Raw genomic sequence first — 16,884 nt, 5'->3', positions numbered from 1 at the left:
CAACCAGCTCATAGAATCTGCAATATTAGCGAAACCTTAGTCACCAGTTCCAGCTGCATACAAGTATAAAAAGAAGCAGTGCTGCAAGTCTCTGTGAGAGATGGACAGGAAATTATACTCCCACCTCCCAACACACACAAAAGCATTTTAGGAAAATGAACAATTTTCAATTTAATTGGAATTTCCAGTTGCCTATAGAGTTAAATTTTGGTTTTGGAAACTAAAGCCTTTTCTGAGTTTAGTAAGTTTTAGTGTTTTTGAAGACAGCCTAGAAATTCAACCCAAGTGGAAAGTTTTCATTTAAGTTTTTCATTTCATCAGAAAGTTTATTTCTCCAGTCCCACAGACTTTTGACCAAATTAACCAACCCGCTTCACAGGAAAAGTCCCTTTCAACACACCTTCTTACTTAATTATTACACACACAGTTCATGTTGTACTGCCCACATTCAAAAATCAAAACCCTGAATGTTTATTCTGGGCTTTTTTCCTAGTATTATTTGCAAAGGTTGAAATCAATTTGTAAAATTTATTCTAAACCAGTGCCAGTATGTTTTGAAACCTTCATTGTAAATGTCATCAAACAATGTTGATACCAACATTTTGGACAGCTTTTTACAAGTACCAACAGTGCACAAAATCTGAGAAGATTAACATCTCACTGCAAAACTAAAGGCAGATGACAAGGCTTCAAATACATTACAGCAGCATAAATCTGTATTGTTTTCAGGTCACTGAGATCTCTGGACACACCTGAGTGCTAGTTTGGTTTTATTATAGGGACAGAAAAAATAATCTTCATAAAGGTACTGCATACAGGACCTTCCAAAGTTTAGAACAGTTCCACTTTTACAGAAGGTGAATACACGCGTAGCATGCAAATATAGTAATTGCCAGTCAGACTTTCTGTCTATCAGAAGACATAATAATATTTGTGTTCCTTCAGGCGACAGACTTGTCCTTTAGCAACCACTAGTTTTCAAACATAATTGTCAAAGACCGTGCTAAATTGGAATGTAAAATTTTAAATATTTTAAAATGTTAAACTCTGGCCTACAAACTTCCATCAAAATTACCAAACCGAAAAAGAGAATAAGAGAAAATAAATCAGAGCAAGAAACTGTGCAGGTAGATGTTGTCTCTATTCCCTAACACTGCAGCTCTTTTTCATGGATCCCCATTCTCTTTTCACACATTAATGTCTAAGCCACCCCAAGCTGCAGTCTAATGCAGTTTGGCATTAGAGGCAGCCAAACGTGTTTGCCCAGCAACTTCATAAGAGGACAGGATCTTTAGATCCAACACACGTTGGGCAGGGACTCACTGTTAGCAGGTCAAATTCTCAGTGGTCAAATTCCACCAACCCTAGTGGAGCTAGAATATTGATTATTCAGCCTAGCAAAACACATTTCTATCTCTTCTTCCCCGAGGTTGCTTTCTGACTTCTCTCTGCCTCTTTTGAACAGGTCATCTTAAAACGAATGAACGAGACCAAACAAACAAACAAACAAACAAACAAAAACATGGAAAAAAAATCACTGCAGGGGCAACAATGGTTCTAACCTACACGCTAAAAAGTAACCTGCAACGCTGGAGCCACTGGCATTCTACGTGAGTCCAATTGCAGGAAGACCAAGTTGGCAGCCCAAGGGGCCGCAGTCCCACCAGCTCTTAACCATTTTATCAGAGATGTCTTATGGCAAAAGCACGTGCTCTCCCTGCTTTATAACCCGCACACCCGCAGCGGCCACGCCAACAGTGGCCGCCGCCTTATAGCGAGCACACCCAATGGTTTCTTCCAGAGGTTTTCTCTGTCTACTTTTTACAGGCCATGCTGGGGCCTCTGGCATGAAACATAATACCTTGCTTTGTGGTGCTTTGTCTGTCCCTGCAGAATTAGTTTTCTTCCTGAATCCAGCCAAAACAAAGGAGGGAATATTTTTATGCTCTTTCCTCTGCTGCTTCCTTAACTGTACTCTAAGACTCACCTTTTAGTAGAAAGTTTCCACTTGAGGAAAATCCAGACCCTGTTTCTATTGAAAGATAAGGACTGTGACGTTAAATGGTGTGAAAATACATCATCTTCCACTGTGCTTCTCAAAGTCTCGCCATGGCTGTTAGAAGACCAAATGATACCCATGGAAAATAACTGAACTTAACTATTGGATACACATAAAATACTTTATTCAATTTTTATAGAGGGCAACAAAGATATATTTAAAAGAGGTTTAACACTTGCATGCCAAGTTATATGTTTTTTAAAATATTGTTTTATTAAAAACACTTCAGTCATCACAAAAGCAGAAAAAATTATAACTATTTTTCCTTGTTTTTTCCTAAATAGTAGATATTTTTACCCTGAAGATCATTAAAGTTCTCATGATAGATTGTTTGTTTGTTTCAAAAGCCATAGTTAAGCCACATGTGCTGTACCTTTCATCGTTGTATTTATGGTATTCAACACATTCCTCTGTGATATCAGCTCTTATTAATCTTTGTTGAAAAAGATATAGTGTGTTTGGCATTAAATTAGCCAGGTAATCACTTAGCAAATTGCGCCATATTTCAGAATGGTCCGGTATCATAGTGTCCATGGGTGTCAAAGATATACATTTTCCCTAAATGTGCTTTAGTCCAAGTCTCCTTGCTTCAGCACCCATATTCAGAAGGATAAGAGATTTATTAGCTACTTCCAAAAGGGTTGGTCTATCATAACTCCTATCCAAGCACATCAAGTGGATAATACATTTAATGTTACCACTCGGGAAACATTACACCTTATCCCAGTAAACCAGGACTCTCAAGGACAAAAGGAAGGATGGGGAGAGCGCTTAAACCTTTGAAGACACGTGAAACAAATCTTGTTACAATGAGAAACTTGCAATCATAAATGAGCCTTTGATAGAAGCAGTATTTCACTATGGATTCTGCAAAATCCGCAATAAAAAGCAATTTACACTTTCCAAAAGACTATTATACAGTGGATAGGAACGATAATTAAGTACAGAAGACTATTAAATCCTGTCCTTAATATAAAGAGCAGAACATTTCAAATTAAGTGTATAGCAAGTTTATAATTGATTTACTGTGCCTACCAGCTCATACCATCAAACTCTGCTTGGATAAAAGGTGCATTTGGAACACAAATGAGCCAAAACCCAATAAGAATAGTAGTATTTTAGTGTAATAACAGAGTAATTAGATTGTATACTCCCAGAAATCAAGTTGGTATTTAGTCAACAGGGATTTTTCTGGGCACGTATTCAGTGATCCCAGGATAAACATGCTAACCAATTTTTTTTAATGTCTGAAGGGTCTTTCAGTTTTGTCATCAAAACAAAAATTATATCCATCTTGTAACAATATTCGTACTTGTTCATAGCAGAGGGTCAGTTTCTTCTGGTAAAAAAAAAACAACAACAACAAAAACAAACAAACAAAAAAACCCACCACCACACCACACCCTCACATTGAGTAGAATGCACAGGCTTGTACGAAAGTATCATCACACAAAAGCAGAAATATCTCTGTGCTTAGATTCAAAATGAAAGTCCACGGGAGACCAAGTGCAGATGACATAAACCTCGTAGCCTAGAGTCTACATTCCCACACTAATACACAAAGCACCAGTGAAAACAAAATTACACTATCAATTCAGCATCATGACTTTCCAGGGCTGGATCTATCCCAGAGTCCTCCTCAGCCTTTGCATCAGAAGCTATATGAAACAACGAGCCATTGTGGATTATGGAACCATTCTGCTAGAACCATATGGCTGGAAAATACTGTGCTTCAGCTGAGGTCTTGCCAAATCCCAAACTGACACATACCTAAGGTGCTAGATCAATTAGCACAGACTTAGTAAATCATCTGGAGACATCTTCATGACTGTGAAATTATTCTTCAGAAACCACAAAGGTCACATTTAAATAATCAGTGAAAGATCTCTACTGTGATAAAACTCCATGGTGCAACCTGGAACAACAGAATTTGAACTTGTATAAACAGACATTTCTGCTCTGGTTCTTTCCTTACCTGTTCTTCTGATATAAAGTGTCACGCCTAGTCTGTGCCTCAAGACTCCAAGTTGCAAATTGAGCACAGGAATCAGTTTTTTCTTTGCTAGGAGACATTTCAGAACATACAGTTGCATACAACCTGGCAGAATACAGTTCAGACCAGAGAGATTTCTAAACCTCTGATAGTGAGGTCACCTTCTGCAATGAAATTAAAAAGCTCTGCTCCAAAGCGCAATGTGTATGGTGTCTGTGTATGACCACCAGGCTTCTTGGAAAATAAATGCCATCTCCTTTGCCTTTTTGAGGGAGCAGGTCAAAGCATTTTGGCTCAAGTCTTGACCCTCCCCCCAAAAAATGTCATGACTAAGACAGGCATCCAGCAATTGTATATTTCAGCCCAAAGTGTGAAATGCTTGGCAAAATTACAAAAAGCTGTGCACGGTATTACGATAGAAAACCTTGGGGGTTACCCACCTCACCTACATCTGCCATAGATAGTGACTTTGAACTTAATCTTTACATGCCAGTAGTTGGGAGGTTCTCCACTTTCTCTTGAGGAGGCACTGTGACTGTATGCGACATTTGTAGGCTGCCAGTATGCTGTATCTCTACAATGTCCCCTACTACGAGTTGTATGTTAAAGCCATAGCTGAGACGTACAGCCAAGAAACAGCCTTGGAAAAGCTTTCTTTTTCCCCCACCTCTTTTCAAACCACTCACAGTTGGCTTGAATTTATTTGTCTGAAGACTGTGAATGCTGGTTAACAACTGAAAGATATTGCTCAAGGAGGATGTGTAATCTCCATGAGTGAAGCCTCTTCAGAACAGGCCAAACATTAGTCAGAAAGAATTTGGTATAACTGAGTCTGCTCTGGAGGAAGGAGCAACCCAGGTTGTTTGCTGGAGATCAAAGCTTCCAGCCATGATTGCTCTAGGTCCAGGATATGCAACAGAGTAGAAAAAACATGTTCTTGCATTAAGTTTGTTGAAATATGGCTGTTTGAAAAGTTCATGTCAAAATCAAAACGAAGCTGAACTTCTCCAGTTTAAAGCTCTGCTCCACAGCCAAATAGAAATACAAGCCTACCTGTCGTGCATAAATGAATTCTGAATTACTTGGGCTGGCTCACAAATTTATAGAGAAAAATCAAGCACCCCTGTGCAAAAAGTAATAATAGTGTCTGAAGTTTCACAGAAGAGAAAAGAAAGGGAAAAAAAAACCACCACCAAAACACGCACAACTTCTGAAACCTAAAAATAGCCTGTGGGGTTTTTTGGTTCTTTTCATGACCTCATGACAAACAAATGCCCTAGATTTTGCTTAAATTCAGTCTTATTTTCCAGAGTCTTAGACTGACAATTCTAAAAGAAATGTTCAACTATACTAAGCTCAAAATAGAATTTTGGAGAAGATGATTTTTATATGGAAGTCATCAAATCATACAGAAGATTTTTTCATCCTGATGTCCTTGTACTTTGAGCAACTTTTCCAAGATCAACATTGGTTTCTGTTTGCAATTCACCTCTCCAGTGACCATTTTTAAACTTGAAGAAGTGGCAGCGGGGAAAAAAAAGCAGAGGTCAGAAGACAAAAATGTGAACATATTTAATACAGGCATCCTATAGGAGTGAGACTGTTCAGTTTTGCATGCATGTGCATGTATTTCAAATTTAAAGGAAGTCTCGCTTACAAGGCAAAACCACTAGTGGTAAGAATTATATGACTCCAACTTCCTCCAGTTTGGCAGGGTGGTAAGAGCTCTGCAGAAGACAACCACTGTGGTTTGACTCACACTGATAATAGCCGACCCTCCCTCCACCCCCTGAAAACTCAGCACTCTAAAAATAAGAAGGAAGCAAAAGGAGAGCCATTTCCTTGCCAACACCAGTAGCTGGGAGGCCTGGAATGATGCCATTAGATACCCTGCTATTTATTGCCCATTTCCACCCCATATGAAGCTTTGGGAAGTAGTTGCCAAAAGAAAAAAGAGAAGGGAGAAAAATAAACCTTCCTGTTTGGCTTAACATTTGACAGGACGAAGTCAGATAATTCTAGCTCTACATTTTGCACGTTCTTGTCCACAGTTGTTTTCCTCCAGAGGCTTTTTCTAAAAACAAACAAGGATTTTTATACATCAAGGCTTTCAAAGCAAACACAGGAAGTATCTTCTCCAGTCTCCTCCACATGCCTTTCTTTACTTTCCTGCTGATTCATTCTCTTCACGGGGAGCTTCCATTCTGGACAGCACAAAACCAGGAGTGTCACAATATATATATATAATCGCGAACTTAGTTTCCTTCAGAAATTACTGTTTCATGAATATAAAAATGTTTGCAAGTCAGTCATGGTTTAAACAAATTGTCTCAAACCAGAGATGTTTTGCTGGGGGAAAGGAAGGGGAAAGAGTGGGAATAGAACCATTTCTGAAGACTCATGAAGTTTGCTATCTCCTCTCTGTCCTATTCAAAGACAGTTCAAACTAGTCTCCTACCTGTCTAAAGAAGGTCATACTTGCTAGAGAACAGCGCCTCAACATGTTCTCCTAAAGTTGCTCCACTTCATTCAAAGTAAATGTTACTGAGGACCAAGACAAACTATCACCCAGTGGAGCTAAACTAGCCATCTAGCTCAGGGTTTCCAAAGTCTGCTCCACTGAGGAGTTACAACTTACAATCTTCATCAGAAATTACAACTAAATAGAAAAATTTTTGAGGCTGAGATCAGGTGAATGTCTGAAGACCTATTTTTAAAGTGTCTACTCTGAATTGAATCCAGCTAAAAAATGGTCCAGCATTTCTTTCCTTGTGTGAAAGGTACTTGACTCACTTCTAACCTAATTAACAAGATGAGAAGAAGCCTTCTATGTGGATGAGGAGAATGTGAAAATGTATAGGTTTGAAACTGTCAGATTTTCTTTCCTTACTTCTTCATCCAAGTAAATTTATTTTTAAAACTTGATCCAGGTACATAGATATTTCCAGGTCAATCAAGACCACACTCATTTAAATTTTTGATGACTAAGTAAGTCACTCACCAAAAAAAAAAAAAGTCCCCAGCAGAGAAGGGAGGAAGACAAGCAACTTTCCAGCCTCCTCTGCAATCCTGGGTCAGTCCTAATGCTAACAGAAGCTGAAACAGTCATGTGGCTGCTATACCCTCCTTCATTCTTAATCACCAAATAACACAAATCATAATTTTTTTTTCATTTCTGCAGCAAGACACACCCTCTGAAAAGCATTTACTGCAGGGAACACAGTAGCCAGTCCTTTCAGGCCAGCATTAATCCTTTCTGAGCTGCCGTGGCTGGGCAGCAGCAGACATCCCAGCCCCATGTCAGATCAGAGATCTAGGCGAGCTCTGTGTGCTCTGCCCCGGCCTCCTGACACAGCAGAGGAACCCCCAGCAGCGATGTGGAAGGGTAACGGTGTGATTTCTCCAGCCAGATCACCATTCTGAGTGATCAGGACTGGGCAGATCCCATCTCACCTGACCCACAGCCTATAAACATGCTGCAGTACAATAGAGATTTCACATGATGGGAACATGTGGAAATACATCATTAAGACAGGGTGGGAAGTTCGTTTCCTGTCCTGCTAACATTTTTAGAATTACAGCAAGAAATTCTTCTGCACCAGGACAAAAGAGAGGAGGCAGACTGAGAAATGTCTTTTTCCTCCCCCTGGTGCTGTAGGAAAAGAGGCATCCACACAGGACAGCCAAAAGCCCAGTAATCATAGCTCGTAACAGTGAAGGAACAGTAACCTGAGAATCAAGACCTCATGTTTGGCAGACACATCTCCTGCATTCCCAAGAAAAGCTTTAGCCTCGGGGATATTGGCTATTCTGAGCTCTCTGCCCTACTTTGTACAGGAACTCGGTGCCAGATCACAGAATGCAAAAGTTTCATCCAAAGTGACAAGTTTCCATGAAAGGTTCTGATGAAAAAATATTCTCTTAGGAAATTCCTAGCCAGTTGTAATCTTAATGTTAAATCACGGCTAAAAATTTGCAGCACTTTGCTCCACACATGCTGACTGCAGCCTAGTAAAACTGTACTGAGCTCTGGTTCCTCCTCCACCCCTCCTCTGGGACATGTAAAGTCTTGCATCCTCTATGTCCTACATAACCTCCTGGTCAAAAATACAGTAATTTTGGGGGGAAGCAAACTCCTGTTATTTGTCAGGAGCAAAGCATCCAGGCCCACGTCTTCATAACATTCCCTTTTGTATTCACCTAGTCATACTAAGCTATTCTCCCTGCAGGGTTCATCTCAGACATCCTCCCTGAATGGTGTGGCAAAGACTTTACAAGCATGGAAGGTTTTCTGTTACTTGCAAAGGGTTACAAGAACTGAAAATTCTTCACTTGCTCCCTGCTGTTCAAGAAGAGCAGTGCCATCTTCTAAGTGAGCAGAGACAGTCGAAAACAGTGATGGCTCTCCCTCCAATGTTGTGCACAATATCACTGAAACTACTTCTGCGAATTCAAATATTTGAATTACAATTCCCAGCTTTAATAGAATTTCTGTTTGCATAGAAATTGTTATTTTCTATTGGCAGCTTTCAATATCAAGTGGAGATGACACTTTTCTTTCATGCGCAGTAAAGATCAGAAGGCAGTCTATCCCCTATGGTTTAGTTTTTTAAGATGATGCTTTCCTGCTCTTTCCAAAGCCTGCAACCTTGCTATTCACAGTCCCATTATTTGCTTCTTTCAAAGGATGGCAATAAAGACTCAACACAAAGCTCTCTCTGCTTTTGTGTCATCCTTACCACAAACGCTAGGTACACGTTAAATTTGGACTGAAGGACAATGCAATTGTCATGTTGGCAACCAGAAAGTTGTGAAAATCATTGATTTCTATGTGGCAACAGACACAGAACAGACACTGAGGGCTAAACTGGCTTGAATTATCTCATATTTGATGTAGGTGAAGCACAAGTACATTGACAGCTCCCCTGGAGCAAGCAATATGTAGCAATGCTGCTATTCCACAGCATCTCATATGCATGTTAAGCCCTTACAGTTGTAGCTATTGATCAGTCAAGACATAACGTTGATCTGACCTTGACAAGAAGTGACCAAAGGGAATTGTGACCCTCACGCTCTGAACAGAGATTTCTTCCTGTCCAGGTATTTAAAACAGATTTATTCATTTTGAAATACATCTCCGAGCAATCAGCATACCTGTAAAACAATAGCCTACTTAGGCTGAGAATATGTATACGGGAGCCATTCAGGTATGTCATACAGCTGACACTACTAACTCTACGCAATTTTCTCTTACTTTTAATAATCAAGGCTTGTAATGCCAAAGCTGCAAACTAAATTCTCTCATGCTACTAAATTCTGAGAAATCACGTTGACAGTAAAGAAAGAGCTACTATACAATATGCAGGTTACATATGTATATGGTGATTGCAAGCACAGTATGGTGCCTCCCAGTCTATATGCAGTAGAATAAAACAAAGAAAAATAATATTTTCCCTTAAACCTCTTTTCCCTATACTGTCAAAACATCAACTGCTCTGCCATCTTATCCTCTTTAGCTGGTAGAGCTCTGCACTTTTACAGTGTTTGTACTTGCTCTGCTTAGAATTCAATTTCCTCTGGTGATCTGCATGCAGGCAAATATTGCCAATGGCACTAATGTATATTTGTTCTTCTTGAATTGCATGCAGAAATATTGTTGCTATGTGGTGAGTACAAAACAATCCAGAAGTCACCTGACATCCTCCATCAAACATTTAGGAGTCATCAAACTTAATTTCCCCTTTGTGCAATAAAACACCGAGAGGAAGCTTTAATAGATTGTATTATGTAACGGTTCTATAAAAATAGCAGGCCAGCACTGGAGCACTTCCTTCCTGAGGCCCAATAACCTATGCTGAAAGGATACACACTGGTTTCCCTGGCAACCATGAGAGATGACACTAGGGGGAAAAACAGCAACAAAAGGACCATTTTTTGCTTAGTAAAATAAGGTCTGGCTGCAAGCTTGCGTTACAGTGAATACAGAGTGCCTGACAGAGAGAGAACCAGTTAATAATTCTGCTCAGGTCCCAGTGACCTTCCAAGGCTGTTAATTCTTTTCCCTTCTTTTTCTTCTGACCACCAAAAAAAAAAAAAAAAAAACAAAACCACAACAGAAAATCCACCTCAGCAAGTGTTACAGTTCAACTTTTTTGAAATAATAAAAAAAAGCTGAGGCAGGACTGTGTTAGAGATTTATCTGCCTTGCTAGCATTTCCACAAGACATTCTCTTCCTTCCCTCCACTTGCGCAGACCACTGGATTTTCACATTTCATTTCAAAAGACTCTTTTCTGATTTCAAGGCATGGCCTTTTCAAGTAACCAAAAAACAAACTCCCTCCCTAACAAGTCTCATGATACAACACTATGCTAAAGGCACAGCTCAACCCAGTGGGCCAGAACACTTCACAACTAGGTCATCTCTCTTTCTTGCTTTATTCAACTGCTCTACAGCCCCCATGCTCCCACAGGGAGCCAGAGAGAAAAGTGACAAAATTAGCTTTTGTTTCAGTCCAACCATAAGGACTGGTTCCTTGTGGCATAACCTATGCCACAAGGTTTCTTGTGGCGTAACCACAAGAGTTTATTCTTGTCAACTTGAGCTTTCCCCAGCCAATTTTTAACCCTTGCTTGTTGCATCAGCTCGTGCTGAGGCAATTCTCACACCAACTTGCTTTCTTCACTTGCCCCTCAGAAACCTCTGGTGCATTTGACATAGTGCAAAACAGCAGTGGCAGTGAGCAAACATGCATGTTTCTGGGAAGAATAAAAAATTTAAAAAAAAAATCAGTTGTTTTATCTAAAATCTGGACAGCAGCTGTATAAGGCCCATTTTCACTCTCTATGAAAAACTCCCTCCCTTCTTCTTGTCAGTCAGTACCAGAGGAGGAAATGCATCTGAGCAGGAAATGTAGTGGTACGTAACTCTCTCACTGAGCATCTCCACCATCTTGAAGTGATCCTGCACTCCTCACGCATGTGAGAGAAATATCACATGTACTGCAGAAGAGGAAACCAAGGAATAGAGAGACTAGGTGATACACCCACAATACCTCATCCCTCCATAGCAGCAGAGAAAGGAAGGCAATCCAAAGCACAACTAATTTCTACCCCTCAGTGGTGTGTCTAGCATGGACATGCCTCACAGGCAAGAAATAAAACCATAGGCTAGGGCCACAAAGGTGCCTCTCAAACTGTCCATTACTTTGCTTTTCAGCTGTAATGAAGTCTCTCGAGTTTTCAAATAAAATCTTCGCATCCTAATGTGATAAACATTGCAACACTTCTTTGAACAAGAAGTCACATGTGCAAACCACTGTTTCATTTGGCATCACCTCTCACACCAAATAACTATTTTAGATAAGAAAAATGACAAGGTGCAGTACAACAACACATGCAGTCTACTCACAGCAATTTACTTGACATAACTCCTCAAAGACAGGGTAAAAATGTGCTACAAATAACAAGAATTCAAGAATTTCACCTTCCTGACAGTCTTTGCTTTAAGAAATTTTCAAATCGGTAGCCTGCCCAAGACGACATTTACTCAGGACAAGCAATATTAAACAGCATGTAATAGCATACTTTGGTTTTGGTATAGATTTGACTTAGGAATTTTTTGTTGCTTCTGGTTGGGGTCAGGGGCAAGGCATTACTGTGTTTTTTTTCCGGTGGTTTCACAAGACTATAGAGAGAGGTGATGTTTCACACAGGTGCCATCCCTGTTACCGAAACACAGTAAATGATCTTTCTATATGGTGCCATAGATTCTACCAGACTGCTTTCAACATATGCTGACACCAGGCCAAATTACTTTTTAGCTACATCACTATAAAGACAAAACTACTTCCCTGTAATTATGTGGCTTAATTTCAGGATAACAGGAAAATCTGGGGCACAGACTTTCAGACAACATTTTAAAAGTTCTTTGCCACTCATGATTGCAAAAATGCTGGGGTGGTTTTGAAAGAAGCATTAGGTTGTTAAGCCCAGGTATCTTGGCTGAAATACCATTTCTGGTCATTACAGTTCACTTGTTTAAAGTGTGTCTTGAGTCTTCAAAGTGGATATTTGGATATTCCTCTTCATTTCCTTTTGGAAGTGAAAAGGTGTTTGCTGTGGTTGTTTTTCAGTGGGGGATTAAGTCACCCCTATGTGTTACCTACTTCACAGGATCATGCAAATTCCTCTAGACCTTTTCACACTGGGTGAAATTCTCCTCTATGCTGAAGGCCAGCACAAGGCCAAGGCATTGCATAAGTATTTAAGGGATTAAACAGGATTTGAGGGGTGTGTAGGCACTGCAGCTGGATAAATTTCCTTTGAGATTATTTAATTCTGACACATTGACCCTTTCAAATACATACATGAGGCCTTTATGCAGTGTCCAGCTCAGCTGGAAACGGGTGAGAAACAAATGCTCCCACCACCTTCACTCTCTTGCACACACATTCTGCCCAATTTGGCACCGGGAACAGGCCACCAGGGCACTGGTGCAATGCTCTGTGGCTCCCAGTCCTGAGGTTAGTTCCAATACAAGTCTCCACAGTAAGGTTCAACTCCATTAAATTCAACTGCCCAAGCCAGCAGGGTATTCGCTGGTCCAACATGGGACAAAGTCTCTGAACTTGTGGAGAAGCAGCAGTGAGGCAACCTGGCCCAGAAGAGCCCGGCACGGGCGCAGTGCCGCCGCAGCACGGTGCACGTGGGCAGCCCGTGCTCATCCAGCTGTGCTCAGCAGGTCCGGAGGCAGGTGGGCTAACCGCAGGTTTAACCGCTCCTGCTCCTACCTGCACTCGCTACCCGGGAGCTGTCGGCCATGCAGGCAAATCTGCTGAGTTTGTTGCAGGCTTCATTAACTCGCACAGAAAACCCTCTATCTAGCAGAAATGCATCGCTCACCACTAATCAAACGGCGCTTCTCATTTTCTGTGCTACTAACAGTGCCCGCTCATGTACCTGATAGGGTGCCAACTCCAGTACAACTTATTTGCAGCCCAGTTACTTAGTTACTATGTTAATTAAGCATCTAAGTAGGCAGTACCCTAACATGTCAGGATTTCACAAGGCCTTGCGAGCTCACTGTGCATTTCTATTTCCGAGTCACAGCAAGCATAGGAATAATTAAACCATCTATAAATTCCTCAAAAATGTAAGCCTCACATAAGACAGACTTTTCATCTGGTGTAAAATCAGAGTCCAAAATTATGTGAATTTTAAGAGCAAAACAAACAATGTATCTGGTTCAAAATGTTTTTAACACAATAAAGGTAAATTCACAGTAAAAGACTTAACCTGATAAAATTACCTCTAACCCATATAAGGCTACACAAATACAGGGAACCTGCAATGGTACTGAAACAAATTGTAAGGGGCTGAAACAGAGATTTGAAAGCATGCCAAGGCACGTTAATACTGCCAATTAGAGCATGCTGATCTTGCAGTCACTGGTAACTGCACATTACCCTGGGTATACATTACTAGAACCAGACTGTTAACATTTAACCAGGACACTGGGGCCACTGTGTTATCTTATTTACACCTGTGGAAACCTGTATAAGTTCCTTGGCTTTAAGTTGCACCTACTCAGTGAGCAGGAAGAATGGGTTCAACAGACATATGGACATGGCAATCTCAGGAAATGATGCAAGCAACTTACTACAGGATCTGTCCACCTAGGATCTAGGTCTGGATTGCAACAACTAGGCTAGTACCGATCCCGGTAACATGAACAGGAATTAAGGACAGCGATTTTGTGTTCTCAAATTAGTCATTTTCTCAGATACATGACTACATAAATTTTATCCCTTCACCCTTCTGACCCCATCAGACAGAAGAGGAGCCTTTGATTTTTTTTTAAGTTTGAAAAAGAGCAAGATTTGAAAATACGGTTCTATGTAAACAAAGTACATGTCAGGATCAGGTCCTTCAGATTTACATCTTGATCCTTCTACAGTAACAAGGTCTCCACTGTTTAAAGCAGGTGTCCATGTGGTAGTATTTTCTATTTTGGAAAATGAGGTTATGTATGAAAACATAAAAGCTACCATGCTGTCTCAGAACAAAACATCTATCCCAACAGCCTGTCCCCTCGATAGTAGCAGAGAGCAGATATCTAAGGAAGAGCAGAGCTGGGTGAGCACGTACAATACCTCCCTGGCAGGCTCCCAGCAGCCAACCGTTTGAGGATCAGAGACTTCCTGTGCCAGACTTCTTTTTATCTATTTAGTCACCCTCAATTAATTTCTCTTTCATGAACCTGTCCAGTTGACCCTTGTACCCATAAAGCACGCTATCTGGTTGCTTTAAGTGGATAGATAGGTATCCGTGGTATGCGAGTCAGCAGCATTGTACAGCTACCGAAGTGGGGAAACTACAAACCAAGAGCTTTTGCAAGACTGCATGCTTAATAGCTCATGATTTCACCATCGCCCCCCTTGCTATACAGGATACGTGATGGAATCAATGAGTAATAAAAGAGTTGGATAAGGTAGGCTAAATATGCACATCTAAATTCTACCAAGTTCATGGGGACATGGCAATTGGGAGCCTGAAAACAACTCAGGATTCAAGGGGGTTTTCAATCAGATAACTAAGCTCAGCTTCTGAAGCATCTCAAAGGAAGCAGAATTTTGCACATGCATCTCTATATACAGTGCTATGAAGGTGATTCTGCCAGATGCATCGGGGATAACACAAAGAAATTCTTTTCTTAGCTCCGAACCCATGGAGGAGAAACCAATAACTGCAACCATCAAATAATAATCTTTAATTAGCCCTCCATTAGAAACTTGGTTGCAGTGGCACATTAAATGAAGACAGGGAAAAAATGTGGCAGTGTAGAAACACTTCATACACACTACCATCATTTTGAAGCCAAAATTCCACTGATTTTCATCACAGTAAGAAAGATCTCATAAGACTAAAAATAAACCCACCAGAAGCATCAAAACAAAAGTCTCCTGGCACTTCTGAAAGAGTTACCCATAATCCTCCTTACTGTTGTGCCAGCAAGAACTGCAGTACTTAAGTCCTACTTAAGCACTGAAAATAGCCTTTAAGTGGGACTGAAGTGAATCAAAGAACCCATGCAGACCCCTTGCACAGGAGGGAATTCTGCCATCTGTGCTCAGCACAGAAACTGGTCAGCACTGCATCTGTTTAATGGATCATCTTCTGTTACTGTGTGCAGTAGCTGAACAAAGTACGTTTCCCTCTGGAGGCTTTTCTGTAGTGAAACTTAAATATATATACACACATATATATAACCTGAACAAGTCATCCTACCACAACGAATTACTATCCTCATTTCACAGATTCAAAATTAAGCAGAGAAGAAAGTGGAACTTGAATACGTACAAAGCCGCTTTGGAAAAAGCTGGAAAGATCTCTGAAAAAAAGCACAGTCTTTTGACAACAGAAGGACAGAAAGATTCTTGAAGACCTTTGTTTTATTCACACAGCATTAAGCAATTTTGACTGTAAACTAGAAATGGTTAATCCAAGTCCCAGAACCACTACATTATTAGAGAAAAAACAAATCATAGACACTTAATGAGATCCTCCTAACACCCACATGCGCACACAGAGAATAAAACCCTGGCAAATCACCAGGCATGTCCAGTCTCTTGCGCTGAAAACAGGCAGAGAACTCGCTTGCTGCCTGCAGGACAGAGAGGGAAAGGTCACGATCTCACCCTTGCTCTGCACCAGCGCACACGCTTCATTCTTGGTAGGGATGTTAGTGCTGTCTCTCTGATTTACACTCTCCAGAGACCCCTGGAAGGAATCCTGCCCCAGTCAGCCCGCCCACAGTAAGGATTCCTGTAGCATGTAATCCAGGAATACCCATCCTTTACTGTGCCTCCAAGAGCCACAGACAAGCTTTCTACACACAGACCCACCGCTCAGGGATTCATGCTCTCTCAAACCAGAAATTCTTATGCCTGCAAGCATATCTCACCAACATACGTTAGCTTCTGTCGCTGGAAGTGTTGAGGAGCCCACCACTTATAAGGTACTCCGCTATGATTCTCCTCTAAAATAGGCAGAGAAGATAATGGAAAAATCCAAAGAAAGAAATAAAATTTATCTTGTTGTGTTGCTTTTGGTTGTTGTTGTTGTTATTGTTTTTTCCTCAGTGAGTATTCAGTTTGTAGCGAATATTTTTTCACAAGTGCTCCAGTAACGTCTCCCATGCGCAGAAACAGTTCCTTTCTCTCCAATAGCCCATCGCTGCGACACAGGTCATCTTCACTCAGATAATACCTGTATTTTGTGTATGAGACTTCGCACTTGTGAACACAGCTCTGCTCAAAACCGCTGTTTGAGAGTAGAGACCATTGCACTAAGCACTACACACAACATATCATGCAACTCTTCCACAAGGGAAAACTAGCTTTACACATGTTGGTTGCACAGCCAAACCTACAGTGGTCTTCCAGGACAGCTTGTGGCAACAAGGATTTATGGATTGAGCACATCATCACCATATTCTTTAGTGTAGCAAAGATTGAGACAAAATGGTTGCATTTGAAACAAGGCTGCTGTAATACGACCCATTAACCAAAAAACACGTTTTTTTGAACCAAGCTTTTCACTTCAGTTTTCAGATAATGAAGATTTTCTGAGTTTGGTTTTCAAATGTTCTGTCCTCCATTTTCAACTCTGTGATTCTCTCTTCTCTGGAGAAGGAAGAACAGAGAGAAAAATTCCCAGTGTCACCTTCTCCCGCTCTAAATCCAACAAAACAGGTAAGAGATTTTGCTAGGAAAAAAAAAAAGCAAAATGAAATCCTATGTGTCTGGCACTGAGAACTAGATCTACCTAAAA

Source organism: Caloenas nicobarica, chromosome 4 (assembly GCF_036013445.1).
Source record: "Caloenas nicobarica isolate bCalNic1 chromosome 4, bCalNic1.hap1, whole genome shotgun sequence".
In the NCBI taxonomy this organism is placed as follows: domain Eukaryota; kingdom Metazoa; phylum Chordata; class Aves; order Columbiformes; family Columbidae; genus Caloenas; species Caloenas nicobarica.
Note: the sequence above shows the minus strand (reverse complement) of the source record.